The sequence below is a fragment of the Myiozetetes cayanensis genome, unplaced genomic scaffold (genome assembly GCF_022539395.1).
Source record: "Myiozetetes cayanensis isolate MyiCay16 unplaced genomic scaffold, myiCay2020 scf5-8, whole genome shotgun sequence".
Lineage (NCBI taxonomy): Eukaryota > Metazoa > Chordata > Aves > Passeriformes > Tyrannidae > Myiozetetes > Myiozetetes cayanensis.
In genome coordinates, this window is record NW_026087742.1 from 88,757,903 (window position 1) to 88,779,385 (window position 21,483).

Genomic DNA, 21,483 nt, shown 5'->3' on the forward strand with positions numbered 1-21,483 from the left:
GCACATGGAGAACTTTCTGTCTGTTTATTTCCCTTCCCCTTAGAAAGGAAGATTTGTGTCTGGCAACTGTAATGACATGAGCCATGCAGGTCTGGAGCATTTGGAAACAATTTATGTTGATATTCCAAAGGCTCAATTGCAAAGATTTATTTACAACTATGAACTAGCAGTTCAAACTACGCTGGTCTTTCTGGCAAGAGGTGACTATTTTCCTGTAACTCAGCCACTCTTGCCACACTCATTATCTATCATCTCATTTCAGCAACAGCAAACCACTCTTCAAAGACCTACGCATTTTTCCAAACCAGTCCATAAGGCCATGCAAGGGGAGAAGGGGTAAACCTATTTTTATTTATTTTTGATTGACTTTAGGAAAAGAAGAAATTACCATTTTCCTGTAGTATTGATGAAAAGTGTGTGTGTGTGTGTGTGCATGTGTGAAAGTTACATATGGTCATAAACAACCTGAACCTCAGTGTGTGGAAATTAGCTGGTGTAGATGCACATCATGGGCACCCAAAGCAGTCCTGTGTGTTTAGATTTAATAAAACACATTAAGGGTTGCCATCCCTCTTTCTTTGGTGACCCAGGTCTGGCTTATCTTCTTCATAGAATGAGTGCCAACGAACACTTATGATGGAGCAGAGGGAGAGCAAAGGGAATCTGAGTGCTTGGAGGTCTTGCTGGCCATAGGACAGGTGTTGCTGCTTTAAGTTGCCTGTATCCCTAATCTCCCAGCAGTGGGCTCCTGGCCGTGGGGAGCCAAGCAGAAAAGCCAAGTCTCTCTCCATGGGCCTCAGAAGGACATTTGCTTCCTTATGCTACAGATGGCCAATGCAAAAGCTAACGAGGCAATGGGAGGCAAGTGATGCACAGCTCGTCCTGCAGGAAGCACAGCCAGCCACTCTTCCCTTCCATAGACCCTCTGCCCCTGCCAGTGACTTCACTGCTGTGTGAAGGTGCACTTTTTGAGTGAAGAGAGAGAAAGGACAATACATTTGCAAAGTTACTGAAACACTGAAACTTATTATTATGTTGTTCATACCAACATCTTTTTGTGGGTCATTAAAAAGAGGAGGCAAGACTACTGTATGGAACAAATTGTTGGGTAACCCTGTGCCCCATGATCTGGGGTTTGTGCTTAGCTTGTACTTGAGACAGGGATGGTTAAACAGATGTGTCTGCACTCCTCTTTTAAATTTTTAAGGTGAGAAGAAAGCAGAAGCCTTTTTCTCTTGCTGCTGATATGGAAGAGCAATTCTGAAGTAAGCCCATCAAAAGAATTTGGTGCCCTCTCTTCAAGAAATCAAGGCCCTTATGTTATGTCATTGATCTCCCAGAACAGCCCTGTTAACAAGCCCAGGCTGCTTTGCCAGTGTCCACATCAAGGTTAGAATATTAGAAGTCCAATTACAGAGGTGTCCATTGCTATTTCACAAAGTTTTGAGCTCAGAGTAGATATTCACAGATTTCGTAGAAGCTCTCCTGCAAAAGCCAGGTTTGATATTAAAAAAAAATATAGTAATAATAGCAACAAAAAAACCCCAATAAATATTAGGCCACAAGTAAAGAGACCTCTTCCTAAATATCACAATCAGGCCTTTAGATGCCAAATCTTAAAAGCCATTTTAAAAAAAGTTTAATTTTTAATAGACTTTTTAGAGTTACTTAAAATTATTCTTCAAAATCACAGATTTTTCCAAGGACTCAGTTTCCTTAGGAAAGGCTGACTTATTTTGCCTATGGTATAACATTCCAGTGTCTCTTTTTAAGTACTTTAGAGCAATTTTCCGAGCAGACAGACTGCATTAACATGTACAGATAACAAAAGCATACCTGGCTCCTGTCTGGATTGCACAGTCAGCCTATCATGACTTGGAAAGTGGATAGTGTGCTGTTTAAGACTGTTTTCCTTAACAGAATATAAATAATAAAAAAACCCAAACAGAAAATGTTTCTTTTGTGTTAAGGTTCCTCCTGCATCTGGCTAAAGTAATCCCTGTTATAGTAGTGAAGAAGGAATACTCCAGTTGTGGTTTCTGTGTAGTTTATTGTGTTTGGCAGCCAATAAAGATCTGCTCCACTTTAGTAATTCTAGCAGTGGTAAAGTGAGCACCAATGGTAGTAACTACAAATACCACAGAAGAACTGAGCATTAATACTTTGAAAGTTTACCCCACACAATTTACATTATGAACATCTTAGGTTGACATTGAAATGACTGGAGGATGTGTGGTCTTACCAACCTTCCTGCACACATTTCAATTAGAAAAGAAGCCTATTGAAATAACATGGAGCATGATTCTTCAATCTACCACAGCATGGAAGAGCACAGTTCAAGCAGAAAGGCTTGCTCTTATTTTCCATTTTAAAGCCTTTTTAAACGGCTCTCTTCCTTCTTTCTCTTGCAGAATAAGCAAAAGCTTGCTCAAAGAGAAAGGTCAAATACTTGATATTACTTAAGCATAAAAATTCATATTTCTAATAAGAGCATTTAAGCAGATAACAGAAAATGATAGAGGAGGAAAAATGTAGATTAATAAACCTGATTATTATCTCTGGCCCTATCCTGCATAAGTAATGTGTAAGCTAAGTGTCTGCAGACATTAAACTCCAGTGGAGGTTTATCTTTCCAGAAAAGGATTGTTTCCTCTTATTGACAAGAACACTGCTAATCTCAGAGAAATTGGACCTTAAGGTAAAAATATCCAGAAATACCATGTGCTACCATGCAGTGACATTTCCAAATTCTCCTATATTTTTGATATCCTGAATACTACTATCCAGGGCAAAAAAATAGAACAATATCTCAAATATTCTGGTTTTCCTTTTTTTATAGAAAGGATATAAGAAAATCTGGGAGGACTCCGTGGAAGAAGAATGCTTTTTCATTTGTTCTGACTTCTAGAAGAACAGCTCTGGTTCTGTTTGCTGAGGTAAGACCACAAAGCCCCCTTCTGTCTGAGATAATTGACACATCTGGTGGTTTGGAGGATCAGTTAATGTACTTACAGCTGCCCTGTAAAACTACTGTAGCAGTGGATGCCTCAGGGCTGTGAGGTATCCACACTTCTGTGCTCAGCTGCCATGCCTTTGGCCTTCCAAATGGTGACAGAGAGGCTACGTAAACCTTAGAGGTTTACCCATTCATCTGGGCACATCTTGGCAAAACAGATCGATTGCACTTGGGTGAAACCAATTTGGCCCAATTTGTTTGGGGTTTGGGGCTGAAGACTGGACACAGAGAGCAAAGAGATCATCTACTAAGGTTGAGCCAAAGTACCTGAGGTGTGTGAGAGATAAAGAAGAAAGCACAGAAAGACAGAGAAAGCCTGGGGACTTGGACAGAGGAGATCTTTTTGTGTGCAAGATCCTTTCTAACTGAAGAAGGAAGATATTGAAACCACAGAGAGATGCATGGCATAGTGTGGAGGGGTGGAACTCTTTACAGCCAAGATCCTGCTCTGTAAGGACACTTTTGCTCAAAATCTCTAGAGTGCTTCAAAGCAATGGCAAAATACATCTAGGGAAATGCAACTCACTGCTTTTATTATGCAGATGAAGTAAAGAAAAAGTGATGGGGTTTAAGCCCTTATGCCTGTGCTTGCCAAGGGTTTAGAACTACCTCACACCATCAAAAGTGATATCTTAGACCTTGTCTGGTGTGGTTCATATATTTGCAACTTTAAAATTGAAAATTTGCTGTGAAAGGGAGAGATGAATATGCTTATGTCAGCATTATGCTCACTTACATTTCTCTTACAGCATACTGTACTATATGTACAGTAGCCATTCAGCATCCTAATTAATATAATTCAAGATAATAGAGAAGAGTATGCAAAAAAGAACAAAATTAGGACTGTAACTTTTTCACCTGGCACAAGTATTTTGATGATCATCCTTAAAAGAAGACTCTAGTGGTTTTTAATCAAATTCTCTCTGTATACATAGCTAATTAATATTGTTGAAATGTTAATGCTTCAGTGGCTGTCAATGTATCCAAGATTTATTTTCATGAAATCTGTCATCACCCTGCCATTTCACACTCTCACTTGGGGTGAATCTGCATCACAAATAATTGTGCATATGTAAATGAAACATTAAAACTACACCATTAGAATTAATCAGTCTAAAAATGCAAATTATGAGGTCCCCTAATCTCTGAAGCAGTACCCAAGTGAGGGAAGATGATTGCCTACAACACTACAACATCCAGAGTTTGTCTGAAGATGCTCAGGACAGATTTATCCATCAGAGAAACATGAACGAGACCTAGACCTGAATATAACTGGTCCACAGGGACCTTGAAACAGTGTGAGTGTGCTGGCCATCAGCAACAGGCATTGCTTGTGGCTAATGGTGTAAATATTTATCCAGTGCTTCCTGAACTCTGAATGTCCTGACCTCTGCAAGGCGAGGAAAGGCAAGCCAAGAAGATGAGGACATCAGCAGGTAAGATGCTGTTTGGCTCAATGCCCTGGAGAACTGAGCCGGGGGTCACTCATATGACTATAGGACTTTGCAGCCCTCCTCATCTGTTTCTTTTGGGATAAAAGCTTGAATTTGCAGTGCAATGCAGCAAAAACTGTCACTAACCCTTATAACTGTAGGAGTTGTACTTTGTCACCAATGCTTTGGGGTTTCTTTGGTTCCTGACATTCAAAGCATGATGGGATTCTGGTGGACTGTGTTGTGTGTGATCAAAGGAGTTGTCTGATCTTTAATCTAATGCAAGACATCAATATAGCTGATGACTATATGGACAGAAAAGATGTGATTTTGGAGAAAGTGCTATCCTTACACTTTGTTAAGAAGCTGTATAATCATAGGTAGAAAAGAGGGCATTATCTGTACCTGAGTACTTCAGCTGGGATTCCATGTTCTTCATGGAAGCTTCAGGTAGACAAACAATATCTGACACAGTATAGACACTGCTATGAGATAACAGTGATCTCACAAAAACTAGTGATATTTTCCTATAAGTCCAAACCACCTGGGAGTGACTATTTGGTGCTTGCATGTGTGGCACTGCTGATTCTCACGGGAGCACATTTGGCAGAGTAGTGAGAACTAAAAATAAGTATGTTCTACCCCTGCACTTGAGCCATCTTGATCTTCTAAGCTTTCTCAAAAGACCACAAGAACTAGTCCATCCCCCAGCCTCAGGTGTGCTAACCAGATGGAGACGTCAGGTGGGAACCCCAGGTAACTTCCAAATATTTGACTTCTCAACAATAGCATTTTGTGTCTTTTTGGCTGCCCTGCTCACCTCAACTACGTGTTGGCTTGCAAGTCAAAGATCATTATCTATGCTATGGCTAGCGTAAAAGATAGTTTTATTGGTGCTCTGCTCAGGTTTTGATAGTGAAACTGTGGCCTGTTAGGAACTGAGTTTTCAATATAGCAACTCATATCTTTTTTTAAAAATTTTCTCCAAATGTGGTCAAGAATACACACAGGCTTTTGAAAGAGTAGCCATTAGAATGCATCCTTTCTCAGGTATATGCACAGGTGCAAAAAACAGACAGAAACTTTAATAAAATTAAAAAAATAGACTTTTTTTTTTCCATTCCATATCCAAATGCCTAAAGCAATCATTTTCAGAGTTTACTCTCTGGCTGATAAAAGACACAGAAGATTTTGGTAAGAAAGCAAGGATTCCCGTAAATTTATGGGAAGATGAAAATAGGGTTTGTAGGAGAAACCCAACAACAACCTTAATTGTAGCACTCCACATTTGGACGCATTTGCGTATCTAATAACAGACAGCCTTATGTTAGTCTCTTTTTGTACAGTTCCCATTTAAGACAACATATAAATATGCATAGCCATCCATAAATGTTACAGCTACTGACCCTGGCAATCTCAGTGTCAATTAGCAATCTTAGTTAATATACCTCTAGATTGGAGTCAAGGGAGTAGCAATCACTGACTGACTTGCTGGTATATATTTTTTAAAAGGTTTGCTTTCTTGTGACTGTGTGTGTCTCTGTACACAGCAAAGCTGAAATATGCAGGTCAACTAAATAAAAGCCATATGCCTTTGAGGAAGGAGAAAGTTTAGAACAGCCATTAATGCAGACAATGAAAGTTAGTATTTCCTTTATTATGTACACAGAGAAAGCCACGCTAGCATACAGTAAGGACCGGGGTTATTGTGGCTGCACACACATGCACAAAGAGAGAAGCACAAAAAGAAGGAATTCAGAGCTATTAATTAGGATCTGTATTCTAATTTATTCTCTCCACATAAAAAGGAGAAATACAATGCTGATGGCTCCCCATTTTTCCCACACACAGTCTGTCCACAGTGTTTGCCTGCAAAGAGGAAAGGCTACCTTTGTTTCATGTGCATCTGCTCTTGCTACAAAAATGCTCCTTTGTTGAGCTCGGCAGCAGCAGTGTGCACAGAGGTGTAAGGAATCTAAGACCTCAGCTTCTACTTTTTATCACCTCCCCAGTGGATTACACACGCAGCACAATACAGTCATTAAAAATAGTTACACATGAAAAGACAGAGCGCCTCATCAGCTCGCTGATGTGTCACTTTACTGACGGACATGCAGCAGTAATTGCTGTGATAAGAAATTTGTCTTTTCTGCTCTTCACACCCCTCCCCATGCACTCAGAAGAAAGGGGGACCGGCAACCTACTCTCCTTGCATCCTTCCCCAACATCCCACTGGGGCATTAAACAACCCTCTCCTCCTCTCTGCACCCTTTGTTTAAAGCGACACCTTCTCGTATATGTTCTGTGGGTAGTGGGGAGGGAAGGGGAAAAAGGGATATTTACTTACAGAGCAGTAGCGGGCAGTTAATGTCACCTCCTGGACCAGGGACAGGGGGTCACATCCACTAACAAATGTGCAAAGAGCACACTGGCCTGCTTGCAGAGGAGAGCTGTACAGCCAGCTGGGGCTTTCTACTGCCTGCGAAGAGCAGCTCTTCCGATTCCAGCTCTGCAGTCAGTGTTGTGTGGAAAGAGGCTGCTGCCTTCCCCAGCCTAGTGAAACCCCTCTCTATCATTTTACCATATAAGGAGACAAAAGCATTGGAGACACTCATTCTTTTAGACGCTCTGCAGCTGGCATTCGACACTTTCTCTATTCCAAGGGTGTCAATACTTCCCCCTCCTAAACATCTTGTCTTTCTTGGCCCCCTTCCTAAAATAAGGCTCCCCCTTCCCTCCTCTAGCCTTTGTTTCTCTAAACCCCTGATGCTTATTAATAACATGGGTTTGCTGAATCCAAGGGCTCGCTCTTTAAAGAAGGAAAGATTTTACAGGAACTCAAGCCCAAACATTTGTAAGGCTCTTCACCTGGCTGAAAGAATAAAGTCTTTGGTTGAAATTGGTACCAGGCTTTATTTGCTTTGGTCATTTTGCCTGCTGTGACTTAGTGTCTTGTTCAAAGAAGAGTGAAGCAAGCTGTGCCTTTTCTCCTGCATGGAGAGGTGCCTGTTTTTACGAGGAGCAAGTGTGCAGGCATTTCTTTATAAGCATTCAGAGCCCATTCTAGTTTTTCTCCACCCTTCTTTCTTTCCAAGCTACCCCATAATCAGAAGGAAAGAGAAGAAAATTAATGAAACAAAAAAACCTCTTTGTGTTAGAGAAAGCCAAAGGAACAGATTGTCTCAGCACATGCTCAGTACCCAGCGGAGAGCCCTGCCAGTGGGCACATGTTAAGGAGAGGGGGAACTATTAATCCTCCCATAACCAGGAACTAATTTTTCTGCTACAAAATCCAATTTCATCCATCAGCCATCCTAACAGAAACACATTCTGTTAATCGAAACAGTGAGGGTCCTGGGAAACCTCCCAGAGGGAAGAATTTGGATCAGAAGCATATGGGAGATGTCTGCCCTATAGATTGAGGGGTAGGGTGGGGTAGCATTTCAAGGTAATTCTTCGGTAATGACTGGTGCCTGCCAAAGGGAGGTGCTTTAACTTGAATGCCTTCAACCTTAATAGAAACCAGAAGGATAAAAATATAAAGCCCATTAGCCAGAGACAGTGTTGCTATTGTTTAGCATCCAGAAGATGCAAAGTAGTCCGGTGTCCTTTTGTGTTGGACACCAGGTCCTGGCACATGTCTGGGCACTGGCATAGATGTATGGAAGGATTAGCTAAGGGTTTCTCCTGTGAAACAAACGTATGCCAGAACTATGACCTAGTACTTGCTGTTCTCTTGTGCACCCAAATGGTAGTCAGATTTGGAATGAGGATGAAATGTATATGGTTGGTCTCAGTAATACTCTAAATCTAGAAAAGCACAGACAGAATAAAATGGTGGAGAAGGGCAATTCCTAGTTCTTCTATCAGAAGCCAAATCTCCTTAATAGATGTGAGTAATTTTGATGACCAGCAATGCCCATGGGTCTGTTTGTCAGTTGATTCAGCCTTTGCCATTGCATTTTCAAAACAGAGGCATCGTGCCCTGGAGGACTGACCATGGGCATATGGGATTAAGGATGCCATGGCAATTAAATCTCATTTTAATCAAAGCTACTGCACTCCCCAGCCACATGGGGAGTCCCTGACTCTTCCCTTGCATTTGTATTGGCACTGGAAGATGAATTAAACCAGACAGTGAGCAATTTTCAGTGAACCCTTGAGCTACCCTGGAGCTGCACCTGTATCTTGGTAGAGCTACTGGTTGGGTTTCTAGCCCCATCACTGACTTGCTGGGTGCCCTTGGCCAAGACAGTGCATCCTTCTGTTCTCTGGTTTCACTGTCTCTAAATATAGAGCTCAGGACAGCCAAAATTCTGTGTGAGTTGTTGACGAATTTAGAAAGGACTAGTTAGTGCATCATCATGATCATGATCATGAATTTTCTTTCTTTTAGATTCAACTATTGCACAGTGACAACAATAATAATTTATTTCCATCTTAGTTGCAGTTCTTACCTCAGCTCTGATTTAAAAATGCATATAAAGAAAAAAGGGGCTTGGTGGCGATTAGATTTGGGCTATTTGAATCACTTTATTTCCAAAGCTTCTAAATAAATATTCTGAATGTGTTAATTATTTTTTCAATTTCCATGATATGTAGAATGCTGTACCTCACATATGCGAAAAAAGATGGAAAAAGTATCATTTTCATAGCAGGACTTCTCAGTGATATTACTAATCATTCATAAGTCTCACTTCAGCAACTGGGTTGATGCCAGAATAACTATCATTTCAGCACTTAACTTCTTTTCTGGCTGAAAAGAATGAAAAAAGAAAAATAGTGGAAAGGGACAGTTGGAAGTGTAGTATTTCTATTTCCCCCAGTCTGAGACACAGAAAAATATAATGTCTCTGAGGGACAGGGGAGGTGGAAATCTACACTTATAAAGTGGCTAAGCTAAGGGCTGATTCTTCACTCCACCAGTTTATCCTGGAAACTGTTAATTTACTTATCAGAATTCAGCTAATCCCTTTCTGATGCCCAAACCTGTGTAACACAAGCTTCCTTTGAATACGAGAGTATGCATTTAGGAGAACTGCTTTTTTTGGCACTACTATTTAGGATAGACTTGTGCAGAGGTTGCATTTTAGTTCATTAAACCTGAAATAACAGCCAGGCAATATTAAATCTTCCTGAAATTTCATTCTCATAAGATGCTCACAGATATGTAGTTTTCCCCGAGTATATGACGAATATGCAGTGGATAAAAAGGTATTTTCAGCATGTATTTTCTTTCTCAATTCTGTCTCCTGGTCACAAAACTTTTTACAATATTTTGATCTTCTTTTCTCCCCTTAGGTAACTTGATCCTCAAGCAGAAATATTCATCAAGCAAGAAATACCAGGGTTTCACAAATTCTGATGAAGGAATTACGAACATCCTTGAACAATCCATTAAAATCACCACTGCCAAGGCAGATAGTGAAAGTCTGTCTGCTTTGGGATGATGCAAGACTTATTTGATTTTTGGGAGGATGTTTAGCCTAGATCAATGTGAAAAGATCAGTGGTTTAGAAACTCCAATCTGATCTGGAAGAAAGTGTTTCCATGTTTGCTTTCTTAATACGTTTGAATAGTTTTCACATACAGTGTTAAAAGATTTTCTTCAGTAATTTAGGTGCTATGGTTCAGTAGCATCAAAGAACTTCTGGTTTTGCATAGGAAAAGTTATCTTTTGAAGGATAATATATTGCCATGTGATAACACAGATGATACAGACTCAAATCTAAGCGTGTTTCTGTGATAGAATGATATGGGATGGAGCTGAAAGCATTTTAGACCATTATGGTCAGTTTGGACAAAGATTTCATTCAGTATTTAAATTCAGCCTGAACCTTCTATGGAGCTAGCCCTAGTTTCATCCCCCAAAAGAGGTGTCCCAAGGTGAATGTGGCAGTGAGACACTGGTCAACATGTGGTCTGGCAGTGTCAGTGTAATTGCTCCTGTGCCCCTCTCTCTGTAGATCACTGAAATTTGGAGAGGATTTGCAATGGATGACCCAGGCAGCTGTGTCCCTGCTGCTTTCCTCTCTCCCAGCTGAGCAGACAAACAGCTGTTGACACTGATGAGCAGAGGAACATGAATTGAATACAGAGAAGAAGAGCTTGACAAAGGAGTAGACAACACACCTGAAGAAGTTTCAAGGAGCAATACGGGGTTCAAAGGAACTGGTATCTACTAAGGAAAATCCCTCTTGTTGATAGTTGAGTTTTCAACAGCTTGGAAAGCTGAGACACCATGTTATGGGAGTGACAGGTCCTTCACTGGACAAGAAACACCATCAGAAGATCCATCCCACATCCTCATGGATTAAAGAAAAGCCATGAAATTCATTGCAGGATAAAGGCAGCCCATCAAACAATTCCCCAAGCAGTAGCTGTCTGTACCATGTGAGGCAGCCACCCTGAACAGCCCTCACCAGGCTAACTGAGTGAAGAAGAAATAAGAAAGAGCTGTAACAAAGAGAGTGGAAAACAACAATTTTTGCTGAATACAGTCTTTCCCCCTATTTTCTCTACCATTTTTTCTCCTTCTTTCCCCTCACTAAGGAACAGATGGTGCCTCTACTTTTAAGGAAACTAGAGTGAAACGTTTGGATCTTTGCCATCTGCACAATTCTTTGGATTCTAAGTGTTCCTTAAACCCCTCAGCTCCATAGTTTGTTCATTTGTAACCAGGGACAGGGACTTTTGTGGCATGTCTTTGGAAGTGCTTTGGAATAGACAACCTCCAACAAGAGGTGAGTCTTTAGGAGAGAGTCTTTAGAAGAGGTCTTTATGAATGATGACTCTAAATGATGATAATGCAGTGACCATATGCAGAGAAGTTGCTTCTTCCCTTTCCTCTGGATTCAACTGGACTGCCATGTGGTGCCTGAATATGACAGATGAGTAGAGCATTTGGGGTTTCCTACCCCTGCAGATGGAACCTGGAATGTCAAATTGCTACAGAGGCTGCAGTAATTGCTGGTCTTATGAACTGGCAAATACTAACCCTTAATTTAGGATTTATTAATTTCAGTATAATCATGATTTATCATTCCATGTTCCAGACACATGAAACAAACACACTGTGATTGTTCAAAAAAACTAATCACTCTGTGTTTCCGATAGGACAAGAGACTTGCTATTTGGTACAAAATAGTTCATATTCCCTATGGTGTTCCCAGCAGAACGCTTCAGTGTTTTAGGCGAAATCCCTTTTCCATAATCCTTTCCCTCCCACTGCCCCACTCCTCATGGCTTCTCCAAAATGTTACTTCTGTGTGAATAATTTCCTTCTGCTCACCTTAGCGCTTTATCTGCCTCAGTCCCTGGTATCTATTATGACCCTCTTGAAATAGCCAACAGCAACATTTGAAATTGCCGTTCCACTTTATGAGGCCTTGGCAGCTCCTGAGAAAAGATAGGTTTGAAAAAGTGAGCAGTTGGCAGACACCTCAAGAACCTACCTAACTAACTTCCAAGACAGAAGTGACAATGTCTAACTCATCCCTGGCAAATCTTTGTCTGATATGCCCTTAAGGATTAACATTAGGGCTCCACAACCTTCAAAGTCAAATGAGCGTAAGCTTTGTCAGTCAAACAGGGATGTAAAATGAAGGAGGGGGGGAGATTGATTCAGACTAAAGTTTTCAGTCTAACATTTGTACCTGTAAAGGATTAATAATGCCAGGCACAAGCTGTAATTTGTAGTTATTCAGATCACACCATAGCAGTATGAGAATCATTGAACAGAAGGGCTCCTCCAATTTGTTATACTGCTCTTGGGGACTCAGAAATATCTTGGGAAGAACGTGAGAAGAGAATGTAATGATATTTCTTCACAATACTATGCCAGTCTCCAAGAACTTTTGGCTTGGGGATTTCTCAGCCTGGAGGCAGTAATCATACTGAATATCAGTTTCATGAAATGATATCACTTGCCTAGTTCCCTCCTGATTCCCTGTAAGGAAATTCACAGTTTCCTGCTACAGGTCACCCCATTCTGTGTTGTGGAAGAACCATCTTCCTTATGATAATTTCAAACATATTACCCACTATTTTCATCTGAGGCCTCCTAGGTCTTACCTTTGGAGAGATAAGAGCAACTGATCTTTATTCGTGTGCTACAGGCTGTTCATGTCTTTGTCTATCTTTAGCATTTCTCCCCTCAGCCATCCCTCTCCTAGGCTGGGGAATACCAGCCTACCTATCCAGTCTGTATGAAAGCTACTCCCGGTGTTTCATCATTCCTCTTCAAGCTTTTTCCAATACGACAATTTACTTTTTTAGATGATGTGGCCAAAACTTTAACATTCAGTTTACTTTTTGGCTGTTTTTGATCAGTTTTCATTTGTTTGGGGTTTTTTTTGTAAACCTATATAACCTCTAAATTTTACACCTGGGTAGACATCTCAGAACCATCACTTTATAGCTAAAGTTACATTTTCCCCCATGTTCACTGCTTTATGCTTATCTACATTCAGTTTAGGATGTGCCCACTCATCCTGTTGCCTAAGATCCTTCTTTTTCCTCAGTCTTAGAAGAATTTCCACTAATTATCTTCCACTGATCTTTTTACTGTAAAACCTACCTGTTTATCTTTCAGTAGATTTTATATAATACATGCAAATGTCTTCCCTCTTACCATGTTACTGAGTAAGGGTTTTTAAGGGTGTGTGGTGAGGGCCCTTATTGAATACATGGAAAAGGACAAATAAGCAGATGCTGCCAACCAAAGGTCTCCTGTATCTCCATGCTGTTTGTTATCTTATGGGAACACAATGGATTTGTAGAGCGTGATTTCTCCTTACCAAGCTGTATTGAATTTCTCCAGTGTATCATATTTACACATCTGCTCTATCCTAGCTGATTTCTACTAAATTTATCCATCTTACCAGGCTCTATTTCTCCTGATTTCTCTTGGAACCGTTTAGAAAGGCTGACACTGTATTGGATACATTCAGGTGCTCAGTTCTAAGTCTGTTTTTCATGAAAGGCCATGCACAATTATTATTTCAGCTAATTCATCCTTCAGTCCCTTTAGATCTGCTGGGTGAGCACCATCTGGTTCTTAACATTTTCTTCCTATTCATTTTTTTTTTTATTTGTTCCATACCTCTTCTGCAGATACTTCAGCTTGAAATAGATCCTCCAACGATTCCCATAAGGAACCATTCTGCTGTAGGAAGCTTTCCAAGTTCCTCACAGTGAATACAGGAACAAAAAAAGAGATCATTTAGCCTTTTCTGTTACAACCATCTCTTCCCCAAGGACTGGTTATCTGTTGGCCCTACCATTCCTCAAACCCTTCAACTTGCCTAGTGTTCGAAAACATACAGTTGCAAATCACTTCCCAGATTACTTCAGACTCATAATATTTTGATGTAAGTAGAAACAGTCCCTCTCTCCAATCTGAATATGACTGGGAACATCCTGTTTTGCAGAAAGATCCTTCTGTATGACAATTATTTTTCTTCTCAACTACTGTTTGTATGTACTACAGATAAACTGAGAGGGTCTGAGACGTAGGCTCAGACATGTATTATGATTAAATATATGAGCTTAGATTGTACACTTTGAAGTAGAGTCCTCGCTGTTGATCCTCTTTGGCCTGTGCTTACTTTGAACCCTATAAGTGCTCATGCCCTTTAAATAATAGGATTAAAGTAATCATTTGGTTGCTGATGTGAATTTCATATCTAACACTTCACATAGAGCTGAAAAAATATACCATCCATTGTCAGTCTGATAGACTTATGCATTTTGTTTGTCCCTGCCAAGTTTATATTCACATGCCTGTCTAGTGGAGTTGCTGTCTTAATGTGAATGAAATTCAAATGTTGTGAGTAAAATGAAATAAAGACTTGTAACAATGCCTCGTCTTGGAGATAATGTGTCTCATGCTGGAAGATAAGTAATTTTTCTGAATCATTAGAGAGGAGTCAGAACCCACATTATGAAGCAGTGCTAGCCCTTTTGTTTATCCCTAATGTTAAACCATAAAATCTAGTGAGTCCTGCTAGGTTGCTACAATGCAAATGCTTTAAATGACTGAGCACTGCCCATCTGGCTGGCTGATCCCTGAAGGGCCTGCCCACAATGATGCTGATTTTTCCTTATATCCAGAAGGATTTCCAGGAATCCAGACCCCACATTTGCAAGGAAGGGTTTCTAAGGTTTTGGGTGTCCAGAAGAAAATGTGGGGAAGGGTCTGGCTTGTGTGGCAGCACACACAGCACTGGCAGGCAGCAGGAACTTTACTTGCAGGAGGGGGCAGAGGAAGACCTGTGAGGAAGGCAGACTGCTCTGCTTGGGTGCCCACAGCAGTTCTACAGCTTTGCTCACTCTGCTTCTCCTGGTGGCCTTCTATGTGAGTCTGCCTCGGACCCAGAGCTGTCTGCCAATTCCTTTAGTAAGGTGCATATCCACTCTACCTTTGCATTAGTAAACACGGGAAAAAGGCAGAAAGGAGGCATGGCTGTAGGTACTTGAGCAACTATCCAGGATAAGATTCTTGTCACAAATCATAGAACCACAGAATCACAGAATGTTTTGGGTTGGAAGGGACCTAAAAGATCATCTTGTTCCAAGACCCCAGCCATGGGCAGGACCATCTTCCACTAGACCAGGTTGCTCACAGCCCCATCCAACTTGGCCTTGAACACTCTCAGTGATGTTATCCACAATTTCTCTGGGCAACCTGTTCCTGTATCTCATCCCCCTCATAGTAAAGAATTTCTTCCCAACATCTAATCTAAACCTACTTTCAGTTTGAAGCAATTCTGCCCTGTCCTGTCACTAAGTGCCCTTGCAAAAACTCCCTCTCCATATTTCTCGTAGGCTCCCTTCAGGTACTGGAAGGCCACAATTAGGTCACCCCAAAGCCTTCTTTTCTCCAGGCTGAAGAATTCCAATTCTCTGAGCTGTTCTTCATAGCAGAGGTGCTCCAGCCCTCTTATCATCTGGTGGTCCTCCACAGGACCAACTCCAACAGGTCCATGTCTTCCCTGTGCTGGGGCCCCCAGAGGTGGATGCAGCCCAGGACGTGGTTAACTTTCTGGGCTGCAAACTCACATTGCAGGGTCATGTCCGGCCTCTCATCCACCAGCACCCCAAAGACCTTCTCAGCAGGGCTGCTCTTGGTCTGTTCATCCCCAGCCTGTGTTGATATTGGTGGATGAATCAGGTGCAGCACCTTGTACTTGTCCTTGTTAAATCTCCTGAAATTCCCATTGGCCCTCTTGAATTTGTCCAGCTCCCTATGGATGGCATCCTGTCCTTCAGGTGTGTGTCAACCACACCACTCAGATTGGTGTCACCTGCAAAATTGCTGAGGGTGCACTCTATCCCTTTGTCTATATCATTAATGAAGATTGTAACTGGGCCCCAACTCATTCTAGACATGATAAGCTGGATGTCCCCACACCCTTCTTATGCAAGGTCTCCATCAACTCAGCTTCTCTAATTCAACAAATAAGGGAACCATTGCCAAAAGCAGTCGACTAGGAGGGATTGCAGTCTCCAGTAAGAAGTAATGATGACAAGGGGAGAAAAGGCTAGGACAAAGCAAAGACCATACAAGGCCCCAGATGGTGCCCAGCATAAAAGCTGGGTGCTCCTGCTCATAGTGGTAGGAGTGGGTGGCCCAGACACACCACTCCTGTCTGTTCATCTTGCCACTGGAAACAAAGTGAGTGCTGCTGAGAAGAAAAGATGGATGAACAAACTGCCTTTGCATACTGCAAACTTCTTGTGTTAATGACAGGGAGATCTTCTGAGGGTGACCCCATCACCCATTCCTCTGGTCCCTTTGACTTCCCTTATTGCATCTAATACCTGCAGTTTGTGCTAGCCAAAATACTACAGAAGGTGGTCCAAAGTGAACAAACTCTTTCACACCCTTTCATTTTGAGATGACAAAGTCATTTCTGCACACTATCACTCTCTGTTACAGCCCCACCAAGTGAGGAAAATTCCTCACAAAATATTTCCACTTCCTCTATGGGTAGTTGTTTCCACGAGAACCGCTTCCTGTTCATTTGATGTGCTTTGTCTGTGTTCTGAGTCCAGTGTTCTGAGTTCTAATCTGGACCTGGAAGCACACTTTCAAGAGTTCCTACAGCACCAGGATAGCCTTGGTTCACCTCATGAATCTCCAAAGAATACCCCAGAATGCATCAATATACAGGAATATTGATGCAAGAAGTAATAATTACCAAGGAGAAAGATGAGAAATAAGCATGACTCAGTTCTTGTTATAGAGAATTTACATTGCTAAGCTTCCTGGTTCATAAAATTAGAAAGGAGAGTTCGCTGATCAACAAATCTGTTCCTTGATCAATAAAATACTTTTTGTAATCTTTGCAAACAACCAGGCAGCCATCTCACTTCATTTTAACTGACCAAATGTTAGCTGACCCGAACAAGCCACCCAGGATTCTGCTACAGTGGATGGAGAAAGAGAGGTGTTTGTGAAGAGTTATTTGTTAGACACCTGTTGAGGATAACATGAATTGCCCCATAAGTGTGCTTTCCTTTTCCCCACTGAACTTAGAGGGAATCCAGATGTCTAATTCAGATGAACATTCGACTTTGGACAGCTAAATCATGGCACGTATGTCCAGGCAGAATTAACATACCTGAATTCAGCCACTATAGTCCTTGCTGTTTAACTGAGTAGAACTGGACACATCACTTATGCTGGCTAGAGGGCTTTTAAGGCACATGAAAGGAAGAAAGGGGAGAGCTTCTCTCCAGGCTTATTCCTTGAAGTCGTGGGTCACTGCAGTCCTGAGTTTGGTCTCAGTCTGCCAATCCTAAAAACACTACAGCACCTGAGTCTGCCCTCAGATCTGGCCCTTACTTCTCCTTTCTGAATCAGAAAAATGTGCTATTTTTTCTGTCCTAAAAAGATGTTAAGATATTGAGAGAAGAAATATTTAACAATGTGAAAGGCAGGTGATACAAGTGCACAACACGCAATGCGTTTAACCTGTGCTCACACAAATTCCTAGGCCTGGGCTTACACATTGTAGTTGTACAACAGAGTTTATTCTGAGACCTTTCTTTTTTCTGTTGTTCTGCACCAAAGGTGCCATGCTGTATTTCTCTCTTCCTGTTATAATTAGTGTTCTAACCCTTGAGTGTCCTGCTGCCTTCTGCACCCAACACTGGAGGCTGTGGAATGTGTTGCAATGGAAATCACGCATAGGAAATTAGGTTACCCAGCATTTAAAATATGGGCTAAGTGACTGAATAATGGGCTTCTGTGTAGTGGCATCTGTGGATTGCAGGTATTCTGGTTTCTTATGGTAATCTCTATGAATACTGAGCTTTGCTTTTTGGGCCACAGACTACCAAAAAGGAGCACTAGTCAATGCCGTCTATTTCCCTCCTACAGAAAGCATGCAAATTTCTGGGAAGGCTTTGGTGAAAATCCACTAAGCTTGACAGGGAATATGGTGATCTGAAAGCCCACTAGCTTTGTTTATGAAATGTGTAAAACAACTTCTGTCCCCACATAAGTGCCTATTCTATTCTCATGATAAAGTGGTTTCATAGTGTGCTTACTTTCCTTTTTTAAAGAAGAGTTTTCCTCTAATTTGTTGTGTATGGATGTTCCACAGACACAACAGGAAAGAAAATACAAAAGAGAACCTGTAAAACTGGCTTCATAAAAAATATTATGGAAAATATGAAATGAAATTGAGGGAAAAGATTTTTCCTTCCATTTCTTTGAGTTTCACTACTTCTTGGTAGTGTGTCTTAACAGTAGGCAGTAAATCAACCTGCAGCAGAAACATTTTGAGTTTTATGAAATTGATGGATCCCTTTGAAATGTCTGTGGTAGTCTTCCTTCCATGTTTGTCAGAGGGAGTTGAGCAAAACCAGGCAAAATTGCTCCAGCTGCTTTTAGAAAAACTAGGACTCTGTGTAATATGACCTATGCTTCTCAAAGCTAATCAGTGTTAGATGATGAACATTGTTGAAACAGCCTGAGATTTATCAGCATGAAACTGTACTCACTGTGACATAATGCTGAAGATAAAATATTGCAGTCAGTAATAATTCATCTCACTGAAAAAGAACTGTTGTCAGAGTGTCTGTGCTTTGGTTAGAAAATACACAGCTACAAAAAAAAGGAAAAATGGTAAGAAAAAATATGAAAACACACATTGGTGGTGCAAATATACACAAGTAGATTATAAGGAAAAGAAAAAGATCTGAGTTTTGCTAAAATTAGTGGATGTTTCTGGGAAAACTCCTATTTATATCTGTGGGGTCAGGATTTCACTCCCTAGTCAGTATTCACGTTCACTTTCTTCTCTGGTTTTCTTCCTTATAAAATAGCCTTTTACATTTTCTGTATTAAAGAAGTGTTTGAAAGAGTCTGCCCCCTCCCAGCCTCTTGCCAGCTGCAGTCAAAGGTCTGCCTTGTTCTGATGGCTTGCTGTTTGGAAGGGGAAAAGTAAAGTTATTCATCCATTAATCATATTTTCAAATGCTAGGTAAGAACAAAGTATTCTTGTTGGAAAGACTGCCTTTAGAGTGACTTCACTTTGTAAATAGGCTTTGGATCTTTTTGTTTAATTTCACTTTTAAATTAAAATCCAGTGAAAAATCACTGCATTGTTATTTATGTTCCTGCATTTTATTTGAGCTAAAGACCTTTGGCCAATACAGGATTTTTTAAAAAAACCTAATGTTTTGCAGTACATGATTGGAATGCTACTTCTGCTTCTTGTTTTTAAAAGGGAACACTGTCAATACACCAGTGGGATTACTTTCACACCAGGTGTCCAAGCAGAATGATTTTCTTATTTTTATTGTTTTAGCCTGAGGCCTTGGATGATAGACAAAGAATTTGAGGATATGAGAAAATTTCTAGCTTGGGAGAAGTGAGACTACTCTATAAAAAATATTAGTTTGCACACAATTTCCTTATTGCACAATTTACTGTGGAGGCACATCAGTTTAGCTTAATAGAAAGGTCTTGGAATAAACAGACCAAGTGGAGCAAAGGGTCAGTGAAGGCAGTTGCCAATCCTGCTCTAAAACACTGCAGTCTCTGGTGGGACGCGCTACCTTTGGGATCCAGATAACTTATGAAACTCATTTTACCAGTGCTGGGGAGCAGAAGGTTGGAGCTCTGTGAGGATCTGAGCAGCCCATGGTCTAGCTGCAAGACTGTTACTGCTGAAGAACAGGGAGACATGTGGAGATGCTGGCTGCAGTGTCTGAAGATGTTAAGCCTGCTGAGGCACTGATGCGGGGACAGTAAGCCTCAACATAAGACGAGCACATGTGCAGACAATTTGGTATTTTACATTCCTTTTTTTTTTTTTTTTGCCACTTATGTGCTGTTCTTGACATGAAAGGTGGAACAAAATTGTTCCTAGGAATGTTGTTTCTGCTTTATCTACACTGACTGTCACAGCCCCCAGCAGCATAAGCGTGGAGAGCTCAGACAGACATGCTAACTGAGGACATCCACCATGGCAGTGGGTCCCCATCGTAGGTAAGGTTGGATACATGGGGGCACCCTCAGAGATATATCTGCAATCATAAATCAGATAGGACACCAGAATGCTGCCAGGCACTGAGACTCAGTTAGCCATGGTGGTCAATTGTCCAGACATCATATGGAGCTCTCCCACCTGAGCACGGCTTAAGAGCAAATCCTATCCCTAGGATATGTTTTGGACATGACCACTCGATTTCAGAGGCTATGAGTGTGTAATGGCCTGGGCACAGCTCAGGGCTGCCTCTCCTGCAGCAGCACTGTCAGGTGTATTGCACACGTTGCCATGGCAGAGCCCAGGAGGCCGCACTGGGACCAGACCCAACTTTTCCATGTCCCCTGGCCCAATAGCACCTGATGTAAACACTCACCACTCATCTAAAGTCAGTGGATCTCCAGCAGCTTTAAACCAGCTAATGATCTACCCTTCTGCCTTTGAAATCCTCACTTAGGATCTGAGCTCAGTCCCAAACACTTTGAATTGGGCTGTCCTTTCCTACAGGCATTGGCTTTGGGTCAGGTCTAGGGAGTTGTGCTCCCGAGGTACTTGGGTAGCAGGGACAAAAGATCCTGTCAAAGCCTGTGCAGGGCTCAGCATTTTGAAAAAATCTTTCTTTCATTTAATTTCCTAAATAATGGAAGAGTAAACAAACTGATGTGAAGTGTGATAGCTTTAGCTTTGGGGCTAAAAGTTACTTAAATGTTTCATACCTTTGTGTCATACTTAGTGATCCTTGTATTTAAAAACCTTTGATTATAAGAATGTTTAGAATAAAAACATATGTGTAAATGCATCCAAACAATTGTACACACATGCACAATCTTATTTTCCCTAAGAAGTTTTTATTGGCTTCATTTGAAAATTAACGCTCTCATGAGATGAGGTTAAAAGTAATTTAAGGTAACAATAGCCTGATAATTGGCATTTGGCAGTTATTGCTAATGCTATTTTACAGGCTAGTTTTGGTGAATTCTGCTTTGCAGGAATCGTAGCATCCAGTTATGATTCAGTGCTTTGCTTTCTTTTCCCTTTTCACACAGCTGCTCTAATCCATACCAAGTATTTGTTTAAAACATGAAATCAGCAAGCATCGCCTGTAATTTTCCTTTCTTTCTTTTATGGCCATTAGGAAATCATCTGAAAGAGGGGGAAAAAGTACAATGTTCCTTCTGTCCTCTTCCCCCCCGCCCCGCTATCTATTCATTTTCCGAATATTCAACATAAAGAAGAAAATGCTGATAGAGGGGAAACCCCCCCAAAAAACTAAGGAAAAGCTTTCTGCTTGAAGTTATTCAGTTTGCTATTCAAATGGGCGAAGTGTCTATAGTTAGACATAGTTGTGTTCCTTGAGAGCATGAAAACAACAGTGTATTATTAGTGAAGAAACTGAAGAGCAGCTGTTAGTTAGCACCTGTTTTTCAAAAGCTGACTAGAAATACAAAGAGGGATGCTTTGTGTGTGCCCTCGAATAAACACCTTAAAATCCACTTTTTCCCTGAAAAAGCAGCATTCCCCTCAAGATGTC

The 21,483-nt window shown here is 41.1% G+C and overlaps 1 protein-coding gene across 5 annotated transcripts in view; it reads right to left on the reverse strand.

Moving 5' to 3' along the window:
- The window catches only part of FHL2 (four and a half LIM domains 2), a 62,745-nt gene that overhangs the window by 22,676 nt on the left and 18,586 nt on the right, over positions 1–21,483 (reverse strand). The window contains exon 1 of one of the 5 annotated variants that reach the window (XM_050333846.1): positions 6,797–6,980. The exons of the other annotated variants lie outside the window; for them this stretch is intronic. The gene's annotated coding sequence lies outside the window, so the exon portion shown is untranslated. Of the gene's footprint in view, positions 1–6,796; positions 6,981–21,483 lie in introns of those variants that run through there. 5 annotated transcript variants of the gene reach the window in all.